The following is a 25929-nucleotide window of genomic DNA, read 5'->3' on the forward strand; positions in this document are numbered from 1 at the left end:
CCTGGAGGGCTGGACAAGAATCAATGGGATGAAATTAATTCAAAAGAAATTCTGTCCAAACATCCGGAAGAAGTTCCTGAAAGAGCGGTTTCTCAGTGGAACAGGCTTTGTTGGGTGGTGGTAGGTTCTTCATCTTTGAAAATTTTTAAACAGATGCTGGATAGCCATCTGCAGGGGATTGGACTAGATGACCCAGGATGTACCTTCCAACTCTATGATTCTGTGAAAACACAGACAACATGGTGAATGATGATGATAAAGGAAATATTTGTTTCACGTATGTTTCATATCAGTATACTGACTTAGAAACTTGTTTTATTTATCCTAAGAAATGAATATCACATGTTATATGACAGTTATGAGAGAAAATGTATGCTGAAGAAGTGAAAGGAAAAAACAAAGAAAACAAAACTGATATATCAGGAGAAATATAAAATGTTAATATGAATGAAGCAAACTTGACAAAAATGCATTTTGCCACTGGGACCTGCCTTGCCTATCATAACCATTTTGTGCCACCTTCAAAAGACTGCTTAAGTAATTTGTTCACAATTTAAAAAATGAACAGCATGTCAGGAATTTTTGTATCTGACCAGTGGTAGTAGCATTTAACACGACAACTAGCCAAATAGCCAAACAGCTAGCAGATTATAAATGCTAGGGTATGTGCAATATAATCCTCTGCAGAATTACTCCAATCTTATCCCACTGAAGTCAGTAGACTCTGCAATTGAATTGCACTACTAGCATGTATGTACTGAGTTTGTACTGCATTTGCAGTATTGCATGTAGTGAATGGCACTACTAGCATGTACGTACTGCATTTGCAGTCAATAGCTTTTATTAGCCCCAATGAACATTGAATCAGCCATGCAAAAGGAACAAGGTTACATGAGTGAGAAACACCTCAGAGAGTCCTAAGAGCTGATCAATTTGAGTTGACCAGAGTTCTAGGGCAACTGAGTAAATTAAAAACTAATGAGTCTTTGGGTCCAGATGGTCAAGGATTCTTAAGGAGCTCAGATACAAGAATATGTCACTTGATACTAAAATAAGCCACCATAGCAGAGGACTGGAAATAGCAAATATTTATCTAATTTTTAAAAGGAGACCCAGATAGGATTCCGGAATTATAGGCCAGTCAGTATAAATCAATGAACTCAATTCAAAACAAATTAGGTGAACATCAAACTTCTTTTTTAAATATTCAATGTTCATAAATCACTGGCTGGCTGACCCTTTGTCCACTATGTAAATTGTTGGCCCTGAAATGGTATACAGTAATCACAGGTTGATGGAGACCATGCCTCCCATTGAGCTGTGAAAGAATATGTATCCATGAAGTCTTACTGACTGTACTACATTGCACTGTTCGAATATGCAGAAAGCTACTCACTGAACAAGCTCAAGCTGCTCACAAACAACCAAATAGCCTGATGAAAAATCAGCTCCCTGTTTCAACACTCAGGCAGAATGTGAGCCAAACTGGCAGGTGTTTGAGCATCCCTAGTTATTAGCCTTGGAAGGAAAATGTTCATTTCCTATTCAAATATTTATATTCTCCTTCATTGTTGTACATTCTTGTCTAATAAATAGTTAAGATAACACTTTCCCTCCTCATTCCGAAATAGGGGGATAATAATACGGTAAGAACTGTACGGAAGATAATATATGTGAAGTGCCTTGAATGCTCCAGAGTTTCCCCATCAGTTCTGAATGCATTGTGAAGAAGAGAAGTAATATTCCAGAAACTGAAGATGTTCCTTCAAGTGTAGGGGAGATAGTAAAAGAAAGCACTACTTTGTACGATCTGCCAGGGTAACTTGGGCCATATCAGTTTGCCAGTCTCCAGAAACTGGTGATTCCAAAGAACCCTATGAAATCAAGTGACTGAGAAAAGAATTCATTTGTTAATTGAAAGAAGTAATTGAGAAGTTAGTGAAGTAGAACAGCCATTGAATTTTACCAATTTGCTTTAAGGAGTGATAGTGAAAAATTAGATAAGAACGTTGGAATCTTCTTTTTCAAAATTAACTTCTGCTGCTTATCTCTGTTTACTTCTCACCTCTGCTCTGGAATACTGCAGGAAAAAACATGGCATTGAACAGTTAATATTTTGAAAGAGATACCTTGTCACAGTTTTTTTTAACAATGTTTTTCTAACTCACCGAAAGGTCATTATTTCCAGTAGTTTTGCTACTGTCTAGGATAGTGTACCATTGAACCTGTGTGATATTTCTTTTTATTCTTCGATTGTTATCTTATTGTGGCAAAGACTTTGTTTCAAACCTAAACGTTTGAAATGGAAAACTGCACCATATTTCAGCAGCTTAGGAACCTACTTCTCCCAACCTATGTATGATGCCTTCAGTAGGGTTACTACCCTGAGGCTGACAACCTGTGGGAAACTTGCCTGGGGGAGGTGTTCCTTGCTGGAAACCTGGAAGTGATGTCATGGCATTACCAGTAATGCTCTTACATCCAGCAAAAACTCTGTGGTTCACCCCAAAGAATTTTGAGCAAATGCTATAGTATCACCTGACACAGCGATGTCACTCCCAAGTCATGCTGGAAGAGATGCCTGTTGCCCTTTCCATTGTCCCTGGATATTTTTCTACCATTATTCAGGTGAGTAATGGTGGGCAAAGCAAGTGCATAGCTAGAAGCCTCTCACTGAAACAGGAGCTCTGCTTTCCCTCATCATTAGTGCTGCCCAAGCTGGGGGCAGTGCTACTGTGAGGGGCAGAGTGAAGGAGGCCTTGGTAGGTTGGTATGGATATGCCCTTTTATTTTTTTGTGCTGTGGTGAGCCTTTTCATTGAATTGACGCCAACACTGTTGGGGCACCTTCCCCCCTACCTTTGGATGTTGCACAACTATCCTCTTAGGGAGGTGACTGGAGGCACCATGGTCAGATGCCTAGCAGCTGGCCATCGTGCCACAGGTGCAGCTCAAGTGTCTGTTTTGCTGAGGGTGGCTTATTAGCTGCCTTGAAATGGGACACTCTTAGACTGGGTTGGATGGACGCTTTCAATGAGAAACTGCCACTAGTTGGTATGACTATTATTACTGACATGAATGAAACAAAATCTTTTTCTCTGATTAAAAGGTGAGTTGTAGGAACTGATTATGGCAGTTTGTTATTCAGAGATCATTGAGCTTGTTCACCTCATTCTTCAGTATGTCTCTCCTGAGATTGTTGCCCCCTTATATATATTATATTTAACTACTCCATATTACTGTTGAGCTTTTTTGTTTGCAAGATTAAATATTTCACCCTTTGTGGTTTTACAAGGGAGATTTTTGAATAGGCCTGATTCTAATAGAATTGTCCTTGTGGCCTTAGAAAGATTGACATATGGTTTCATGTTCTGTCTGAATGCTGATTTGGGTGGTTTCTTTTATTCATATTAAGGATAAGGATTTCTATATTAAGCCACTTATGGATCAGACACCACCCAGCATTTTGGAATCTCTCTTTTATTTGCTTAGAAATGATACTAGGATACTTTTGTTTATTTTTTATCAGCCTTTATCACTTGTGTTCAAAAACAGAAGAATGTGACATTTTTCTAATGCTCAAGATTTGGACATCAGTGAGCTTCTAAAAGAAGCAAAGGGAAAGGGGGGGGGGGAGACTGAACTGCAGGAAGACCCAGGATGGTGAAGAGCTATGGAGAGATGGAACAGCAGGAACAGATGAGAGCCAGGCATAGACTGAAAGGTGGGAGCTTCAGGAGGCCCCAGAGCAACAAGAAGCTAGCAGAGACCAGGGCAGCAGGGCTCTGCAAGAAATGGGCAAGGTCCAGGCAGGAGGAGATCATACTGCCAGGGGTTCAGAAGATCTTACATGGCAGGAAGTAAGCTGCAAGATAACCTGGAAGCTGCAGGAAAGTTGCAAAGGGAGACCCTGAGGGATTAATTCTACATTACTATGTGTGACAAAGGGAGCCATACTCCAAGAAAACTTATTCTGGAATGAAATCTTATTACTCTTTGAGATGCATTAAGACTCATTCCTTGAATGATCATCTGTACACTCAACAAACAAGCTCTATGCAAAGCACCATTAGGAAACATTCTAGATTTCTAACCAAGTAATCATTACTTTCTTTCAAAAGGGTCTTCTAAGCAACACATGACTCATTCTCCTTTTTTTGGAGTTTATATCCAGGGATAACAGTGCCCCATTGGTTTGTCACTTTCTACCATGTTTCTAATACCACCAACTGTTTCTTCACCAACTGGTGCTTCATTAAGCACCAAGCATTCCAGCTTTCCCATCTGGGGTCAGAAACTTCTAACATTAGCATATAGACAACTAAGAAGCTTGCCTCAGTTGTCCTTTGGGACTCTGCCCACAGCTCTCCATTATCAGCCTACTCTTATTCCCAAGTTTTATTATACTAATATCACCTTGTTTTTCCCATCACACTTATGGAGTTTACATCAATTGTCATACATTAAATTACTGAATCATAGGGGGAAAGGGCTGTACATTAAATTACTGACAACCTGTCTCATTTTTATAATGCATGCCTGTTTCTGTCTGATTAGCTGTAGGTGCTTGTGTAAGTGTAGTGTAGCACAGGTGAAAGATAACTGCTAGAACCACATTGTAGGGGCACAGTGAGGTCAGTCAAGTATATCAGCATCTTTTCCATCTATCTTTTTTGTGGCCCAGCTTCCTCTAGGGAGCTCAGGGCAGCAGTCTGAAACCCTTTTGAAAATCTTTGCAAGGTGGTAGGAAAGGGCCATCATTTTTCTATTCAAAAGCACCTCCAGTTGATGCTTTCCCATCTGTAACGGGTGCTTTTGAATGCAAAAAAACATCAGGAAGAGGAAAGAATTATAGCAGCTTCCAAAAGCTGCTTTTGGATCTGTTACTCCATAGAAAGTTTAATTCTCACTGAAGACTGTGAGCCAAAATGTCACTGACTCACATCTCATAGACCATTTATGCACTGGAGGTTTCATGCCGGGCTGCAGGCTAGAGTTTTAGTCGTGACAGGTTGCCTCACCTCTTCCTGCACCCACACAGGGGAGCATTTGGTCCGGTGTGCCTCATCCACCCCCGATTTGTGCTCCTGCACGGGAGCTGGGGCAGTGAAGTTCCCAGTGCATAAATGGTCATTGTGGCACCAAACTCATAAAGTGGTTTTACAAAACAAGAGGACAAATTCAGGAGGACCTTTTCTTGGCTGGCATTATGGAAAGTGAAACTGGTCCTGGGTATGTATTTTGAATTATAAATATATGAAGTGATTGGGAGGATCAGATCAAGTGCAACATTTTTTGCAAGAATCTCAACAGCTACGAAGCAGTAGGAGGAACCCCAAAAACCAGGAAGCAGGAATTAATGCCATGACCAGACAAGCACTGAGCTGCTGCAAATTCCTTGTGTGGAAAATATGTTATTTTTTAAAATCAACATAGGGCAACATGGAAACAAATTGTGATTGTTATATAAAAATGTTTCTGTAGAAAGGGCCATAGTTGGCAATGCTCATAGTGTCCCCTATCCTGTTTTGTTCATAGCAGCATCAGTTAACTAATGCCTGCCCTTCTAGGATGTTTTGTTCTCACCCGAATTCTGAAAAAGGACATTTGGCAAGCATCATGCTGACCATGTAAAAATCAGTGATAAATTTTAAATGCATCTGATTCTACCTACTTTGCTGATTGAGTTCAAGTGATTGTCTCCAAGTAATTTCTCATCTTTTGTAAGCCATGCTTCTGAATCCATTTCTGGTAGCATAGCTGATTGCTTTGTATGTAGAGTTTTTTTTTTCCTCCAGAGATACAGACTTACTTTTAGGGATGATATGATTCTTTTCACGGACTGTGCAATTGAGCATACATGGTGGCAGTAATTACATGGAAATTTGTTACAGAAAATTCTGTCCCTGTGTACATCTTGTTACCAAATTTTCTGATTTATTGATATGTACCATGATATGTGGTATTAATTATTCATAGATCTTGGCAAGAGTTATGGAAAATTTGAGCAGAGGTGTATTGCACAAGGGCATTGCAAAAGACACATCAATAGAATTTAAGGACTTCTGTAAACAACCAGGTCTTTTATCTTTAATGCCTTTCTTGAGGTAACAATCATCCAGTGACAATAGCAAGCAGTCCCACACTCATCTAAAGGATAGTGGGAAATTTTGCCACAGGTGGTGTAGCCTTGCTTTGAAAAGCTAGGAGATGGCACGTATGCTGTAGGGTTGTGTACAGATCTTCAAAGGACTAAAGAAAATGAAGTGAATCAAAGTATTCATGCAATAATAGGGTAATTCTGCTGGATGAAGGTTGCATGCATCTTTCTGGACCTGAGTGGAATAGCAGTGGGATTTTCAGAGTCTGTTTTTCCCCTCTTAAAATAGAATGAACCAATTAAAATTAGGTATATCCCATGAAAACTGATGATACTATACATAATTGCAATTATATTATTCCACTTGCAACATTCCCTTTTGTTTGCTGGCTGGGAATTCAGCACCCAGTTTCCTGCTTTTAGGTTCAAGCAGGTGTGTTCCAAAGATCCATTTATTACAGGGATGGGTGGGTCTGGTCTCAGGTCACATATTGAACTTCATTTCTCACAAAGTGTATAATAAACATTTGTCATTAATAATTAAAACTATCATTAATTAAATTCTCAATTACTGCAATCAATTTATTCTATCAATTCAATATTAAAACCAGGTTTGCTTCATAAATCATTCTGATCCTCATATTAATATTTCCAGAGGAATGTTCTAATTTTAAATGGTCTACTCCAATAACTCCAATAACTTTTAAAATTAACACTGGTGCCAATATGACCAAATAATGTTAATATTCTGATGTGACACCATCAGGGTAGGCTGCCTTATTTATTCCTAATTAGTCATTGATTTTGTTATTTTTTCACCCTCTAGTTGAGCTTCTAATAATGCTAAATTATTTGTATTTATTTGGAGAATAAATGAGACAGTTATACTTGTAGGGACTAAATTATATGTACAACTCTTTAAATTATTTCTAAATTCTTTTTTTTCAAATCTTGAACTACCGTATTTGCTGGCGTATAAGACGGCTTTTTTCCTCTAAAAAACATGCCTCCAAATGGGGGGGCCGTCTTATACGCCGGGTGCACTTCAGTCTGGGCGAGTGGCGGCGGCGAGCAACAGCGGCGGTAGCTCCCCCCCCCACTGGGCGAGCGGCGGTGAGCGGCGGCGGTGGTAGCTCCCTCCCCACTGGGCGAGCGGCGGCGGCAAGCAGCGACGGCGGTAGCTCCCCTCCCACTGGGCGAGCGGCGGCGGCGGTAGCTCCCTCCCCACTGGGCGAGCGGCGGCGGCAAGCAGCAGCGGCGGTAGCTCCCCCCCACTGGGCGAGCGGCGAGCGAGCGGCGAGCGGCGGCTCCCCCCCACTGGGCTCACGGCTTTGAGAAGAAATGTTGGGGGGTCGCCTTATACGCCCAGTCGCCTTATACGCCGACAAATACGGTAATTATTTTTCCTTCTTTCCTTCCATTGGGAAACTTGAACTATTTCTTGTTTTTCTGCTTTTTCAAATTCATGGGAATTGCAGTCCATTGACATCTGGAGGGCCGCAGTTTGACTACCCCTGCTGTAGAGTATTTAAATATAATAAAGGTCTATTTCATTTTCTTTTAGATAAGTAAAAAATTGTTGAACACCATAGAAATGTGGGCAAAGGTGATCAACCTGATATTGTTGTTTTGTCCTGAACCACTTGAAAAACAAATGTGTTAAAGTGCCAGAGGTAACCATCTGGCACATTTTCCAATTTATCAATAACCTTCAGAAGAATCAACAAAGACTAAACCAATAGTAATATAAAAATGGATATAGATAGGCATTTTCTGATATTTGTCAGAAATTATAGACTGATATAAGTTATATCAGTTATATCACCCTGCCAACAAAAGTGCATGTAGTCAAAGCTATGGTCTTCCCAGTTGATAAGTTATATCAGTTATATCACCCTGCCAACAAAAGTGCATGTAGTCAAAGCTATGGTCTTCCCAGTTGCAATGTATGGCTGTGAAAGTTGGACCATAAGGAAGGCCGAGTGTCAAAGAATTGAGGCTTTTGAACTCTGGTGCTGGAGAAGATTCTTGTGAGTCCCTTGGACTGCAAGGCGAACAAACCGGTCAGTCCTAGAGGAGATCAGCCCTGCCTGTTCCTCAGAAGGCCAGATCCTGACGATGAAACTCAAATACTTTGGCCACCTCATGAGAAGGAAGGACTCCCTGGAGAAGAGCCTAATGCTGGGAGTGATTGAGGGCAAAAGAAGAAGGGGACGACAGAGAATGAGGTGGCTGGATGGAGTCCCTGAAGCAGTCGGTGCAAATTCAAATGGTCTCCGGGGAATGGTAGAGGACAGGAAGGTCTGGAGGATCATTGTCTATGGGGTTGCGATGGGTCGGGCACGACTTCGCACCTAACAACAATAAGTTATATAAAAGTGAGAATTGTTAGGGAGTGATAAGCACCAGATGTAAGAAGCAGTCTTGAAAAGGTCTACTCAGATTTATTTAATAGATCTCTCTCTCACACACACACATGCACGCACACACGCACTTACACACACACAGCTTTTAGAATTGTACAGTAATCCCCCTCAGAAGATGTATATATTATTCTTATTATATATAGTCTTTGCTTATATCAATCATGGCTTGGAAACTTAGTGTGTGGTTTTAGACTGCTGACATATTCAGGTCTGAGAAATTTGTAATATGAATTTGGAGGAGCCTATAGTAGACAGCAGCTGTATGTAAATTATTCAAAGACCAAGGTAGTAGTTATTTAGATTCTGGGCCAAGTATCACATTTGGCAGTTGGATGGTTGGCAGCTCAATCAATTTATCTGGGAGTCTGCTTTGCATAAAATGGGAAAATCAGATTAGACCAGTTTAGCTAACAGCTGCAAAATCAGCATAGGGCATGCTAAATTTCAGCCTAAAGTGTGCTCTCAAACCCTCCTAGGCAAGGATCTACTTCAACTCATTAATGGAACTTATTAGATCCACAAAGAATGGAGATTGCTCAAAATAAATTCCTGAGAGCATAGTTCATTTTGTATACCAGCTGGTGATCTTAGAATTGAGGTCAGTTTCATGCCTATTAGATATTATATCTTCAGGACCATCATTATGTATTATAATAAATTAAGTCTCAAATAGTAAACTAATACCTGTTTGGAAAATCAAAAGTGAAGGATTAGTAACAATATTAACTGGCAACATTTATGTGAAACCTCATTCCAAACCTCCTGGATAAGAGGTCACCCTTGATATGTTTTGTGTGATGGAATGCACAGAGAAATGTCCAGACAACATTGTCCTTTTATGACATTGCCACCTCTGCATTAGTAATCAGTCTACAGTTACTTACTCCTTTGAGCAGCCTTTCTCAACCTTATTATCATTGAGAAACCCCTGAAACATTCTTCAGGCTTTGAGAAACCCTGGAAGTGATGTCAGCAGACCACGCCTCCTTCTCACACCCCCAGAAGTTATATGTCACCAGAAGTGACATCACCCAGACATTCCCACTGGATGTGACATTACACTGTCACCCCTGCCTGACCCCCCAACACCAGAAACAGCACAGTGGCCTACTCTGCTGGGCTGGGGCAGGCCTCTGCTGCTTTATCACGGTTCTGTCACCCCTCACCCCCCAACATTGGCTACTTTCTCTCAAGTGACCTTCCTGCCGTTGGCACTTGCTTACCTTTCTGCCCCCTTTGACAAGCTCTCGGCATGCTGGTGAGAAAGGTGGCTCTCCGACATGGTTTGGCTGGCTGCTGCAGTCAGACTGGCCCCTGAGGGGCGACCATGAAGCAGTGTTCCACTTCCCTTGTATTGTCCAGGGTTAGCCAGCTCCAGCCCAGAGGGAAAAACAGAAATTGGAAACATAAAAATTGGGGATTTGGGCCCCCATTCCCCATTTTGGAAGCAAAAGTTGCCGTGATGCATCCCCATCCATCCACATGTGTGCCACCCCCATGCTTCCTTTTCCTCCTACGCAACAAATGAAAAAAAAATTGGGTCAGACTTTGCAAACTTGCCTGGGCAAAAACAAATTTCTTTGGCCCCATATCCTGGCAGGCCAGGCTCATTGCAAGCAACTTCCCAGCCCTGCATGGCTCTTAATTTTTTTAGAAACCTAAAGACTGAGCTGTAGAAAATAATTATGCTTAAAATAAAAATATTTATTATAATGAGGTGCACATTATAAAAATTAAAAACTGATAAAATTTCCATTATGTACTGTGTAGTGCCATCAACAATAGCACATGGAACGTATGAGGAAGTAAGACTGTGTGAAAGAAATAATGGGCTGCACTGAAGAATATTCACCTCACCATTGCCAGATATGTGCTTGGAGTAAAAAATAACCTACAATTTATTTTAAGTTACTTATAATCTTAGATGTTAGAGTTTGTGTTGGTTGTCTAGCATCTTGAATTCAAAACAGATATTTTTATTGTTTCAAATTTAAATCATATATAATAAAAATGCTATCAGTACTTCCAATGATGTGTAGGCCCTCTGATGGACCCCTCTGGGGGAGGTCCCTCATTTAGATGAGTTGGTGTGCCATTGGGGACCTCTGCTTGACCATCACTGGGAGGGCTCTCCCCCACTGAGGGCCAAGTAGAGGCTCTTCCCTGCTCCCTCTGCCACAGCCCATGTGCTGCTTCACTGCTGCTACAGGCAGTAAACAGCAGCAGCCTTGACTGCAGGGCCCTACCATCCTCCCCACTTCTGCACAGGGCAGGGAGTGCCAGTCTCTAATACAACTGCCCACCACTCTGCCTGGCCTCTCTGCTGGTCCAGGAGTGCCAGTGGCCACCGCTGCAGGGCCTCCACACCTCCCCATGGGATGGAAAGCACCAGTGGCCTACAACACAGTCACCTGCAGTTTTGTCCATTCTCCATGTGTGAAGAGGAATACCATCAACCTCCACTATGGGTGTCCGCTGCCACACCTGCTGGGCAGCAGCCTATTGCCTGCTCCATGCCCCATGTGGCAAGAGCTGGTGGCATGGGAGGGTGTTCATGCCAGCTCCCCGTCCCATGCACTGAGAGGTGTTGAGTTGGGGGTGCTCCCACTGGTTCCCTGCCCTATCTGGTGAGAGCTGGTGGTATGGGGGTGCACCTCTGGCTCCCTGTCCCATGCAGCAAAAGCTGGCAGGATGGAGGGCACCTGCTGCCAGCTGCCAGCCTCCTACAGCAAGAGTTGGCAGGGGGCTGACCACCACTTTCTAGCCTGCTTTTAAAGTGGACCTCACCTCTATTTAAAAGGTATTACATGTTGAGTACATATTGATTTACATATTGAGTAACTCACAGTAGTCTCATCCTGGCCCCAGGGAAGCACGCCAGGCCTCAACCACGGCCTGGGCCTTTTTGGACCTGGCCCCAGCCTGTGGAATGAGTTCATGGCTGAGCTGCAGCCCCTGCAGGAGCTTTTGCAAAATGGAGCTCTTCCACCAGGTCTATGGTTGAGGCCAGCGGTAGCAAGGAAGATTGGTACCCCCTCCACTGCGGTCAGTGTCATCTTGACCCTCTTTTCTTCCTCCTTGAGGTAGAGATGGGGGGAGGTTGAGGTGGTAATTTCGCCATGTTGTTGCTGTTTTCTATTGTGTTTTTATTGTCTGTTTTATTGGGGGTTTAGTGGACATCTGTAACCCACCATCAGCCAGTTTCAGGAGTGGCGGGCAATAAATTGAAAAACAACAACAGCAACAAACAATAAAGCTATAGTTATTGTAGAGAGGTGGAAAAATTGACCAAAGACTCTACATCATGTGAAAATGTATATGAAACATCTGCATTCTCAGAAGCCATTGAACAAACAAGTTGTCTTTATCCTTCCTTTCTAATACTGAGTGTTCAGCAACAACTTTTCTTCCTGTCTAAATTTCTTCTGACTATAGCCTTAATTTATGTATATTCCTAATTCTATCTGTCATTTTGATTGTGTTATTCCTTCTACCTTTCTGAAGGAAGTCTGCATTTCCCTTTCTTATCCTTTTATTCACACTGAATCCTGCTGCAGTATTAGCGTTCAGAGCTATTTTTTTCTCAGCAATAAAATTTCTCAGATTTTTCCTAAGTCAGTTGCTCTCTGTACCATAACAGCATAACATTTAACAGGAAAAATATAAAATATTATTTATGTTATATACTGGTGATGCATCCAGTATGCTTGTGATCCTTTTAGAATGTCTTTCTATTTCCTGTTCTGTATTACTGAGGGCATAACTAGTGAGAGAAAGTAACCACTTGTGTTTGGTCATCAAAATATAATTATTTCTAGATATATGATTCTATGTAAACATATATAACAAACAGGATCATGAAACAACAACTATTTAAAACAAGGAAGCTCCAAAATAGGTACTGTTTTATGATAACTGCCTCATACTTTACAGAAGTATTGTCTTTCTATGACAACTCACCCTTAATTTAAAAAATAAACAATTCCAGGACAGAGTAAATGAGGAAAAGAAAAACATTGTTCTTTTATAGCATAACCGAGGAAAAAACAGGCTATCTACTTAGTCAGATTAAATAAGCTTATTCATTTATTTAGAAGACCTGCTCAAGATGATTCAGAACAATAAAACAATACCAACCATACCATAAAAACAAATCATAGGAATTAAAACATAATAAAACAATCAAGCTCAGTAATAAAACATGCTAATAAAAACTATCACTAAAAACAAGTTATAAAAACAAATAAAACAATATTGATAAAATAATCCTCAGGCTAAGAGCAGACTATAAAACAACTAAAAATAGCTTACAGACCTTTTGTTCATAAATGTATGCTCAGTGTTAACCGTGAACAGTTTGAATATATCTTTGGTCTGCTAATAGTCTAGCAATGATGAGAATGAAGTAGCTTTTTCTTTGAGAATTGGGGTTCTTCCATTTTAAGACCATGCCATTGATCTCAAGTAATACAATTTAATAGATAAAATATTGGATAGGATCCAAAGTACCCCACTGCTAGTTACATGAACCCAAGAAAACTTTGGACATTTATTTCTCCTATGACAACTCATCTACCATGTATGGCAAGACATCACCTGAAATTAAGAAACTTTCCAAAAGCAATATATGATGCTGTGTGATAACTCTGTTGTTGTAAGAAAAGAAAACCACACAAAATATATACAAAGTAATTGGCCACACCAAGCAAAACTCTTTGGTACTCCATTGCTGTATTAGTCTTATAGCATATATTGCTTGGCAGCAGGGCAGGATTTCCCAATGAAGATGTGACTCAAGAACTTTGGAATAAAACAGGCAACAGCTTCTATTACAACTCACATTGGAGCATTGGCACAGACATGAGGAGGAATCCAGTAAATTTGGTCAGTAGACCAGATTGATCCTGGTCCCAGATGGCACCCTGGGGTCAAGCCTAGGCATTGGCCTGGAGCTTGATTCCCCTTGCCACCTGGAACCCAACCCTGGGAAGATGGCTTACAAGGGATCCAATGGGCGTAAGCCTCTGACTGCCTCCCCAAGCCATCTGGCAACGTGAGCTTGCCAACCCAGCCAGATAGGCGCCCTGCTCGCATACACCATCTCTTATGGAGACCCCAATATTGAAGGAGACTGATACACAGAGCAGTTTCCCCCAAATAGATCCTCCCATGCCGTTAACAAGGCTCACCAGGAGAGCACTCACAACCACGCATCTCTTCAAAGCGGGCTCGCACCTCCACCGCAGCAACCTAGAGCCTCTGGTAAGTCACAGCTCCAATTAGCACTGGTGGAAGCATACTTAAGACTGTTCTACCACTGAAAACTATCCTGGACATTAAGATATTCTATTAATATCCACTAAGTTGTCTGGATGGATCCATACATCAACCAGTACCATGAACAGAATCTTCCCTTCCCAAAATTGCCTTGGTGGTAGAGACTTCATGTACCCTTTAAGATTTGAAATAAAGGATGGTTTGTACTGCAAAACTGCTTGGGGCCCTCTGCATTACATGTCCCCCAGATCAAACATTGTCAAAATCAAGATTCCAGAGTCACTTGTAGATTTTAGTCCAGTCATTGAGGGGGATGGCTTTGAGGTTGCCTTCTACTCAATGTTTTAAAATTAGTAACTATAAACAGTGGAGGCCAAACAGTGGAGCCAAATCCTCAAGTATTGATAGGCCAGAATATGTTCTCATCCAGCATGTAGGAAATGTTTCAGGATCAAAACAGAAACAAACACCAGGTACAACACTGATATCTGAGAGTTGTATGAAGCAGAACATGACTAATTAACTTGTTTTCATGGTAATCACAGGGCCCATGTTTAATTTATAAGCATCGGGTAGCAAAATGCATTCTGAATCTGGAGTTCCAGTATCGCATGCAATCATTACAAAAGCCAGTCCAAAATTGTATCCACTCCTTTCCTGAAAAACAAAGAACAGGAGAAAATATAGCTGAGTAGAAATATTAAGTGCTATGGGGCATAAAAATACCTGTAACAAACAAGGGGGTGAACTGCTGAAACGGATGCTGAATGCATTTAAGGACCTAAAGAGAGAGAGCCACATACCAAGCAAGCAGCAAATATGTAACAATTTGTTAGCACGATCTGAAACAGAGTTAAACTCTTCACGTGTATTGACTTAAATGATCTTAGAAGGATAAAAAACTCTATTCAGATGTGCCTGATAAATCTGATAGTTCTCAAATACATAGCATGCTATCCACTCCAAGAAAATACACTGAAAACTGTACTGTCACTCTAATTGCCATTTACATGATAGATAACATTTGTTGAACCTTTCACCAACTGGGAAATTAATTATTGCAAATTGATCCAGAGAAAAGAGACAAAGTAATTTAACAAATAATGTACTGCAATAATCTTCCACATCATTAGATACAGGTGTCTCTTGTACAAAAGACTTCTAATGCAAAGCATGGTCTTCATTTCGATATAATTTTAAAACAATGTATCTAAAACGTGTTGTACACCATTGCAACTAACAAGACAGCTACCGTTAGGAACATGAAATGGCTCATACTATAGAAAGAAAAGATTTTTGATTACTGGAATCTTTCTTATTGGAAGAGTTAGAAGAACTTTACTTATTTTCCCAGCAATAGTAGGAAGCTAATTAAATGTCATAGCTTTATTAAGATGACCATGACCGATTTTGCACGGAGGCGTAAGGCACATGCTGCCTCCTGCTTGCAAATGCATGATAGGAAACCACACATTTGCACGCTTTCTGATGAGAGACTCCTCCCATGTTATCCTACCATCTCATTGAGGTTTTTTGCCTCTCGACAATGTTGCGAAGAAGCAGGAAGCATGGGTAACCTGAAGTTTCCCATCAGCTCCTCAGTTTGTCAATCAACAAATTCCTTCACAGCAGTTGTTTTGGGGACTCAAACGTCATTCCTCCCAAGTCTTGAAATTAATTAAAAAAAAAAAAACGCTTCCGCATTGCTATGGGGAAACACCACAACAGTAAAACTTGTTTTTTAAAAAACTTGCACTTATGTGTTGCTTGGGATCACGCCACAACAATCAATAATTTCCTTAAATCCCTTTTCAGGATTATGTTTGGATAGATTTGTAATAGGCTGGCCATTGTAACTGGACCCTTATGATTATTAGCGATAATGATTTAAAACAAAGAGCACAGTCGCAAAGCTAATAAGGAGAAGGCTGCTGCATCACACAGCCCCCTTTACTTCCTCTGTTCATACCCCACTGCCTGATCCCAGTATTACCATGCATGCTGAAGAGAACATTATATTTGAAGTGAAGGCACATTGCTCTGCAGTCCTGTAGCTATGTAGACCATGTCATTTTATTTTGATTTTTAAATTTAATCAGGAAGTGGAGAGGGGAGGGCAGGCAAAACATTACAGAGTGTCACAAACCAAGCAAATAGTGCAGTTGCAGAGCCCTTCCTCAATAATCCATCTCAGTGACTACCAACGCTCAGCATTTCACCAAAAAGTTAGCTTTATTGAAGGTAGGACCACAGATGAACACTCAGCTAAGGCAATACATAAAACAGGAAAAATGACCATGACACTGCTTTTAGATCAGACCCAGGCTTTATAGGCACATGAGTAGAACTCCCCCCCCCTCCCCGGAGACAGAAAACCTTTCCCAAGGGGAAATGCTTGAACCCAGCCGGGTGCTCAATGCTGGAGCCGGCCAGGCTGGACTGTCTGCCCATGTTTTTAGCACTTCAAAGTGGAGCACTGGATCTCTCCATTCGGAGAGAGGAAGAATGGGGAAGGGGAGGAAGGAAAGCAGGAAGCAGCAATCATGGCAACTTATATTTTTAACACTTCTAAGTGGAGCCTGCCCAGAGAGAAAGAGACAAAAAGGGGGGGAGGGGAAGCAGCAGTCAGGGTGACCTGGAGAGATCAGAGAGTGGATTTGAAAAGGCACCTGGGTAGAACGGAAAGAGCACTTGACACTGAGACTGTTGCACCCTTCTGCCTCCAGACAGATTTGCCCCTATTTGTGCCCTGATTTGCAGTGCGTCAATAAGAGGGAAATCAGGATTTTGCAATTTCCCTCATTGCAGTGCAAACTAGATGAAAATTCTCACCACTCATGGGAGAGCTTTGGGTTGCTGCCAATGTCATATGGAAGCAGCCCTAAAACCCGGAAGCAATCAGTGGCTGTCTAGGGGCAAATTCCTTGTGTGGAATCAGTCTATATAATGTTCTAGGTAACCCAAATTAATGTGGGGGATCTAGTAGGCATGCTTCAAATATTTTTTGTTGCTCTTTTCTTCATTCCCAGGACAGGTTGTTCACATGAACTGTACAAGGTGTGAGAAATCACAGTTATCAGCCACACCAAGTTTCTGGGTTGCAAACTTACATTTTGGAACATCAAAAATAAAAGTTTCAATGTAAAAATATGTTTACAGTAGCTGCTAATAATTTGTTCAAGTATCCATACAAGGGTTCACTAGTTCTAGACTTCAAACAATAATACTAAAAGAACAAACAAGCAACTTTAATGTAGGCTCTGTACTATGCAATGTAGGGCAAAAGTGGCACCATCCCTACTGGAAACCTAGGACAAGTCTTAAGACCATTTGCCTATTTTATGTCACTCAAATAGAAAAGATTGCAGAAGTTGCTTTATAAAAGGGACAGTGTCATCATAAACAGAAATATACCCTCCAAAGCACAGTGGCTTCAATAGACTTATAAGGATGCAACCCTACTTAAAGGCGCTGCCATTATCCTAAAATGAGGGCCCAGAAGGAAGCAGCTGTGGCGGAGGGTGAAGACTGCATTGACTTCCATCATTGACACAAACCTAGCCTTGTATTAGGTCACTGAAGGCACAATCATTTTAATGGCTACATTTCTAGCATAAACTGTTGTGCTCGTAATTGTTTTGTCAATGTATGACAATTGTTCATTTTCTGAGATGTCAGCCAAGTCAATTCTAAATCGAATCATATTTTGCTGCTGCACTGCATGCTGCCCATTTTTGTATACCTACTTTTGACAATTAACCTAGCATGCCTTCATTTTCTCATACCAGGCCAAGTTTTAAAATCCCAAATCACTTTGCACTAGGTGGATTAACCACTGTACTTTGTTTGCTATAAATTACAACCCAGTCATCCCAAGACTCCAAATTACCTGACAATGTACTATGCTGTTTCCTCTGAAAGATTCCTTTTGCACTTCTCATTGCTTAAAACATGGCAGCAGCTTCTTTACCATATGGTGAGAGAATAGCAGATGCATTCCTTGGTGTGAGAAAATGGAGCATAAGACTGTGCTGACAACTTTGCAAATTCATAAAAGGGCTATTTTGTTGCTTATGTCTTCATGGCTCTCTCAGTATCCCACTGTCTTTAGAGGGAGATCAAAACATTTTTCATCTGTCTATGAAGAATTAGGCTCTAGGACAAAGACTCGATTGATCTAGTGTGGATTTATGACATTCAGACAGTGCAAATGCAATTATCTACTGTTGAGATTCAGCTGGTCGAGGTGCACTGACTTTGGCCCTACATGGCCACTAATTAAAAGGTAAAGAAAACCATGGATGAAATGAATTGATCATCCCTAACATCTCTTAAGAGCCTTGTATCAGTGGCTGACAGATGATTTATCTTCTGTTTAGAAAGATTATTGCAGGACTAGGCTGTCAACCAAGCCAGTGCACAGCCTTTCAGGCGAAGTGCAGCTATGTAGCAACTTCAGTTCTAAATGAAGCTTGAGGCTCCTATTGGCAAACTGCAGGACCGTTTTTGCCTCATGTAGCAGCTAATCAATGAGAGGGTTTGAAGCAGGTATTTAAAGTGACATTGCCTCACCTAGCAGACTTCTCTGCAAATTAGCTTACTGGTGTGAGACCCTGGTAAGTAACAACTGCAGCCAGTTTTATAGCATCACAGACTAGAACAGTTTTCTCTTGTTGAGTATGTAGCACAAGTGCTGTGAAACTAGGAAATGTTGAAGTGCCCATGGCTGAAGGAGAGGTTGTGTAAAGTCAGAATGACAGGTGAGACTGGGGAATAGAGATGGAAGGATCCCTTGGCTGGTTCAGTGAGAAGTCTCCAGCTACAACTGTGCTTACTGGCAATTGTTTCAAGTATTTTCCTATGGACTCACCAGTCCTTTTATGTTTCGCCGGTACAAGTTTGATGTTTGGTTAGATTTTATTAGGAACCTTGGTGGCAACAATTTTGGGAGTGGTGGATGTGAGATGTGAAATTGATGTTTTTGATACAGCCATTCTGCTTCCTCTGCTTCCACAGTGGATATAGGATTAATTCTTACTAACCTGTTACGATATTTTGTTTGATAGAATTGTGAGAAATTCTGGAATGTGTGTGTGTGTGTGCCTATGCATGCATGTTGTTCCATATTTGTTAGAGATTAAAGAAAATGTCCCCTATTTATGAGCAAAGTAATTGATAAGACAATGTTTGTAAAATTCTGCTTTCTTGCATAATATGAGAGTATCATTATTTATTAGATTTCTATACTGCCCTCACAGGATCAGCTCAGGTGGAATACATACAAATAAGTCATTAAAACAGATTAAAAAATAACAATAACATTTAAAACAATTAAAAACTATTAATTAATTAGCAGCTTGTAGAATGGTAGCAGCATTGGTTTGTTGTCTTTCTAGCCAGAATAACCACAGCTGGTAAATCTCCATGTTAGGCATCTCTATGGAGTGTTTTTGTTGAGGAGGATCATAGGTATTTTAACTCATTGGCCCCAACCAAAAGCTTGATGGAGGAGCTTCATCTTACAGGCCCTGGGAAACTATGTCAGCTCTGACAGGGTCTTTAGGGTTGGGCGCTACGGTGGCTGAAGCACCCAACCCTAGTCCTGATCTTCTCTGGGAGCTCATTCCACCAAGTAGGGGCCAGGACTGAAAATATTCTGGCCCTGATTGAGGCCAAGTGTACTTCCTTGGGGCCATAAACAACCAACCAGTTGGAATTTGTAGAACAGAGTGCTCTGTGGGAAATTATTATTATTAAACTTTTATACCACCATTCCCTTAGGCTCATGGCGGTTTACAAGATAAAAATTACAATAAAACCCATAGGAGGCAGAAAGGTGGCCTTTCAAGTATGCTGGGCCCAGAATGTGAATGGTCTTGAAGGTAAGTACCTAAACCTTAAACCTGATCCAGAGTTCAATCGGTAACTGATGCATACCATCTAGGCTAGATAAGCACACTTCTTTGTATAGAATCATAGAGTTGGAAGAGGCCATACAGGCCATCTAGTCCAACCCCCTGCTCAACGCAGGATCAGCCCAAAGCATCCAAGAAAAGTGTGCATCCAAACCTTTGCTTGAAGACTGCCAGTGAGGGGAAGCTCACAACCTCCTTAGGCAAGCCTATTCCACTATATGAACCTTTCCTACCTCACCACAGGTTCTGTCTTTAAAGGATTGAGATTCAGGCAATTCTGTTTGATCCATCCTGTCACTGTTTCCAGGCATCTGGCAAATGACTTCAGGCAGCTATCTATCAGGAGGCAGAACTGCATGTCATCAGAATATTGATGATACTCCAGCCAAAACCTTCAGATGAGCTGGGCAAGAGGCTGCATAAAGATGTTAAATAAACGTGGGGGGGGGGGGAGAACTGTTCCTTGTGGTACTCCACAAGGGAGCTGACAGCAGTGAGATATGTTCTCCCCAAGTGCAACCCTCTGTCTGCGACCTCAGAAAAAGAAGAGCAGTCACTGTTAATCTGCTCCACATATCCCTGCATCGGCAAGGCGGTGAGCCAAAAGCTTGTGATTAACTATAAACATGGGCCTTTCAAGTTTTGGGATACATGTCCATGCACATTTAAGTAAGAGAATAATAACTGCTTTGGATGCTGCAGAATGCTAGGAATATAAAAACACTTGGCCCTTCCATTACACAGCTTAATAGGTTTAAGTATTCAGTTTTAGTACTTCCTTTTCAAGACTGTGGACTACTTGTTTCCATGCTACTGTGTCAGATTTTAAAATGACACTAAAAGCATTCCGAATGAACTATAACTTAGAAAACTATTTGTTTTGCCTCCTATTCAGTGTCATGAAAATAGAAAATTGTCTACAATTTCCTTGTCACCTGAAAGCATTACTAACTGGGGAGCAGGAGAACAAAAGAAAAGAACTCCCTACATGTCGAAAAATGTCTTCAATATTTCTGGGTTTGGAAGCGCATACAAAAAAGTGGACTGCATTTTTGTCCTCCAGTTTTAATAGTCATGCAGGGAGATTGCTCCCCAGAATACTTTTCCCCTGATGGCAACACTGTTTCTTCTTTCTTTCGTGCTGAGCATCCCCTACTTATTTGTTGGTCTATGGCTGCCCTACCCTGTCACATTACTATGTATTTTGAGGCTGGCCCAGACCAGGGACTGTTAATATACTACTGCTGTAATGGCATATGAGAGGTTTTTGAAAATTAAAAAATAAACAAAATATTTTATTTAACTTAAAGAGGGAAAGGTCAGGTGGAATCAGGGATAGAATGTATGATGTGATTCGATAATAAAAATTGACATAAGTTTTTAATCACAATAAATCCAGTTAACATGTTGCCAACAAGTAAGTTGCTGAGCTGCATCCCCTGTGGGAGCTCTCAATATTCCGCAGGGCCTGCAAACTGGAGCTCTTCCACCAGGTCTATAGTTGAGGCCAGGGTGGGAAGAAGCTCTGACTGGGGACCCCCTGGTGCTAAGCAGTGTTGGGCCACCTCTCCCTATTCCCTTATTTAGATATGTGTTTTTGGTGGGATTGGAGAATTGAATAATACCAACATGTTTTGCTTGTTTTGTTTTTATTGTACTTATGTCCTGTACTGTTTTAATTGGGTTTTATTGGGGACAATTTGTAACCTACCACAAGCCATTCTTGGGAGTTGAGGGATGATGACGATGACAACGATGATTTTTTCTTTTCAACAAGATATTTGAAACTTTGATAAGAGGCTTTCTTTTCATTTTTTACTTTAACTCACAAGCATAGGTTTCTGAGTTTTACTGACATTTCATATACAGGATGTACCAAGAGTCCACTCCTCTTTTCATTGGGCAAGGATTGCATCTCTTCATGAGAAGCTCTGTCCATTTTCTGCCTGAATGGGGATTTCTCTGATCATCTCATCCTCTTTGCCTTCTTCCCAGACTTCAATCAGTGCTAAACTGTCTCTTTTTCATCTGTCAGTTCCCAACTGCCATTTCTTAACTGACACTCTCCACAAAATTCCATTTGAACAGTCTGTCACTCAAAAGTTCTCAGACTCTGAGGTATTAACCCTTGATGGTCTGTCACACACATCTTTTCTGCATTCATAAGGGCCACCAAGGCAGCTAACAAATTAAAACAAACAATAACTCATTTTAAAAACATTAATCCCCATAATTAAAAATTAAATTGAGAACTAAAATACAAAGCAAAAATAATTAAAATATTGGGTAGGGAGGAGAGATATCTGAGGGAATGCCAAATAAAACAAAAAGGTCTGTGGGTTGGGCCTTGTGCTGTACACAGAGTTGTCCCCTCTACTGAGGATATGGGGATATTGTGAATGGGGAAACTTTTGTGTGCATCAGGGGTTCCACTTCATTAGAAATGTCTTGATGGAACTTGATTGATAAGAATTACCCAGCTTTGTAACAGCTCTGAGTTGTCAAAACATTCAAGTTTCAGTCATGATTTCACTATACTCCGGATGAAACTGACATTCTTTTTCCTGACCATATTAACTGATTAGTAAAAAGCATTTACTATTGGGCATTTTAAAGATAACTAATGTATTGTAAAGTTGTCTATTTGAACCAGGCAAGACAGCAGCAAGGCCCTACACTCCCATTGCTGGTAGGGGTCTTGATAAGACAAACAAGACAGAGTAAGCTACAAAAGAACATGTAAATGTCCAGTCTTGTAGGGAAAGCAGTTAAAAGAAGCAGAGAACTGTTGTTTCTGTGGACAGAGAATTTGGCAAGATAGGCCCCTGAAACACCATTCCATTGCAGAAAATGCTACACACAGATTGATATAGTTAGCTGTTTGGACAATGGTATTGTCACTTAAGTTGCTTTCATACAGTGATGCTTCCCACTATACAATCAATGACATTCTAATCCAGAGCCCTTTGTGACAACAGAACATCCACACAGGGGGAACACCTACTCAGTTTGATTGCCAAAGCAAAAGAAAAGTTTGAGGTGGAGGACAAGTCTATCAGTAGCTATTAACCCCAATGACTAAATAGAACTGCCAAGTTCAGAAGATGTATACCATGGCATGGAGTACCAATTGTAGAATACCAATTTTTGGTCCACTGATGGATTCTCCTTGGGGCATTTAGCTGCCCACTGTTCAAAACAGGCTTCTAGCTTGGACAGGATTTTGGTCTTACCCAGAAGGGCTTTTAACATGCCCCTTTTATTGCCAAACATGGAGTTAAGGATATAAAAGCCACTCAGTGCATGAAGGTGTTCTTGATTCCATCTGCTGTCTGAATAACATCTTGTATACAGCCTCAGCCTTCGGACATTTCCTATCTCATTAATCTAGTTATGGCTTTCACCCACTTTCCACTTGTTTCAGAAACCCCCTCTTCATAAAGTATGCTCCCTATGTAGATATCCTTGACAGTACATTACACAGATGTCATAGCTTTCTGTTCCATTTTTAAGGCATCTGGAAAGGGAACACTGCCTTGTTCCTGCTGTAGTAGGAGTTATTGAGAGTTACTATTGATGCACACAGTAGGAGCCTCTTGTGGCGCAGAGTGGTAAGGCAGTCGTCTGAAAGCTTTGCCCATGAGGCTGGGAGTTCGATCCCAGCAGCCGTCTCAAGGTTGACTCAGCCTTCCATCCTTCCGAGGTCGGTAAAATGAGTACCCAGCTTGCTGGGGGGTAAACGGTAATGACTGGGGAAGGCACTGGCAAACCACCCTGTATTGAGTCTGCCATGAAAACGCTAGAGGGCGTCACCCCAAGGGTCAGACATGACTCGGTGCTTGCACAGGGGATACCTTTACCTTTACCTTTACCTTTATTGATGCACAGAACAACCAAAAAACCCTGAACTATATAGCCCAGTAATATCAATCAACTAGGGGCAAAGCCCGTTGTATCCAAGAATACAACGGGCGCTAGAGCTTGGCAGTGGGAAGAGGAAGGGGAGGAGTTGTCCAGTCTGGAAGGGCATGGGGTTGAATGTGTGTGTTGTGTGGGAGGTTGTGGTGACATGGTGCCAAATGAGGGTATGTTTGTGGAGATATGGGTGTCAAGAACCTGTGGTGTGGAATGTTCGTTGAGTGTGGGAGATGACTGACTTTTGGGAATTTTGGCATAGTGGTTACTGATGAGCTTTCCAGAGCCATGTCCTCAGATATGTGAAGGGAAAATCAGACTGGAGACTCTTCTTAGGGGAAGATTACATGGCAACCAATTCCTCCCAGTTCTGCGTCATTTCCCTTCTTGTGTGAAATAGGCCACATTCACCAAAATGACCCTCTGCCCTAATACACATGGGGTAGTCACAGTACACAGGTGTCCACCCTGTGCCTTCTGTCTCCCATGTTTTCACTGTTGGTAAAATGTTATGTGCCCACATGCTTCTTTCATGGTTGCTCCTTAGAAGAATGGATTTTTGTACCCTATTGCTTACTACCCAAAGGAGTCTCAAAGTGGTTTACAAACACCTTTTCCATTCGTCTCTCCACAATAGTCAACCTGTGAGGTATGTGGGGTTGTGAGAGATCTGAGAGAACTGGGAATGGGTCGCAGTGACCCAGCAGGCCTCAGGTGTCTCAAAGCATTTTCCAATCGTCTTCCCTTTCTCTCTCCATAGCAGACTCCACACGAGGGAGGTGGGGGTAGCGAGCCTCACAGGAAAGCTGGCAACCCTAAGAGGAAGACTCTCTGTGCACAGCAGTCTTGACCTTAGTAAGGTTTTTTATACTGTTTTTTATTTGCTAGGCCAAGGTTATTTGCCAGGCCAATAAGTCATTCAGTTACTATGTGTCTCCAGACATTTACTTGTTCTCTATTTACAGTTTCAGGCTGTAAATATTTATTTAGATCTTTTTGCACTTTCCAGACTCACGGGACTGATGCTGGTCTGCCTGTCTGTGCCCCAGAATACAAACAGTTGCTGGTAAGGGCTGGCCATAACCCATAGGCCAGGAGGGACACTTCTGTACCACTCTCTACCAACTGCAGGCAAAAATGGTTCATTTGAAGGCTGGATTCTGAGGCATTGTATGATTTTGAAGTCCCACCTCCAAACCTCCAGGAATATTTCCAACCCAGAGGTAGCCAACCTACAGGTGTGGCCTGGAGAGCTCCTGGAATTACAGCTCACCTGCAGAGTATAAAGATCAGCTCCCCAGGCAGAAAGGGCTACTTTGGACAGGGTTGTGGTAGAGAAGAAACATTTAAAACTTCCCACACAGGTTGTTGTTGAACTGAAAGACTTGAGGCCTACTGCACAGGGTTGTTGTGCAGATGAAACAGGAGACAAAAGAGCCAGTTTCCTCTGCAGAATAATGCTGAGCAGTGGCCTCAAATCTGCAGAGAGTTGCAAAGAAGCTTGGCTGTGTTTACTGCAGAGCAGTATTTTAAGTGAGAAGAGGCGTTTCTGTCGCCTCCCTGTCAGGCAACTGTTTGGCAGAAGGGGAAAGTCCCCCCACCTCAAAAGGAAGGCCCTCAGGCTCCCCTGCGTTGCTCTTGGAAAGGCCTCCTTCCCTCAGTCAGGGCCTGTCAGAGGCTCCTTCGCAGCAGGCCTGAAAGGGGGGGGGGTACTCTGCTCCTCCTGCCAGCTGTCAGGGTTCTGAGGCAATTTGCAGTTGGACATGACAGTTAGGACAGCCTTGGGGCAAAAAGGGCTGGCACAGCCTATCCAAGCCTCTGTTCTCATCCCCCTTGGCAGCCCTACTGACCTCCTCTCCCTGCGGTGGTCAGGAGCAGACTGGCAGCCAGACTGGGCTGGGTGAATGGAATTTTGGTTTGTCCTGGTGAGGGGCCAATAGGAAGGCACTTTGCGTGCCTCCCCATTGGTTGCTTGGCCCTGGATGGACACTCGGAGAGCCCAATCAGGAGCCACTTCGTGGCTCCTGATTGGGCCCGCTGAGTTTTTATCCTGGACAGGGCCCGCCCTAACTCCTCCCCAGGTAGCCTTACCCTTTTATTTAATACCGCAGGAGCGGTTAAAGATGACAAGTGTTGGCTGAGAAATCACAGAAGACCAAAGACCTATTTTAATAAACTGGATTATACACAAAAAACATCACTCTGTAGTCGGTTTTACATTTTTTCAACTACATTTTATCCTGTAGACTGTGTTCTTAAAGTACCCTGAGTCACTTGCTATTGTGAAAGAAAAGATA

At 41.9% G+C, this 25929-nt stretch overlaps 2 long non-coding RNA genes across 2 annotated transcripts in view; both read right to left on the minus strand.

Annotated features, from left to right (window-relative positions):
• Positions 1-25929, minus strand: part of LOC143844232 (uncharacterized) — a 64740-nt gene that overhangs the window by 31864 nt on the left and 6947 nt on the right. Inside the window, exon 4 of the long non-coding RNA XR_013233877.1 lies at positions 9749-9897. This is a non-coding gene — a long non-coding RNA (uncharacterized LOC143844232). The remainder of the gene's footprint in view (positions 1-9748; positions 9898-25929) is intronic.
• Positions 12652-21883, minus strand: LOC143844233 (uncharacterized). Its single transcript, XR_013233878.1, has 3 exons — positions 21574-21883; positions 17692-17801; positions 12652-14459 (listed from the first exon to the last, which is right to left on the minus strand). It is a non-coding gene; the product is annotated as an uncharacterized LOC143844233 (long non-coding RNA).

The sequence above is a fragment of the Paroedura picta genome, chromosome 9 (assembly GCF_049243985.1).
Source record: "Paroedura picta isolate Pp20150507F chromosome 9, Ppicta_v3.0, whole genome shotgun sequence".
NCBI classification, from domain to species: Eukaryota; Metazoa; Chordata; class Lepidosauria; order Squamata; family Gekkonidae; genus Paroedura; species Paroedura picta.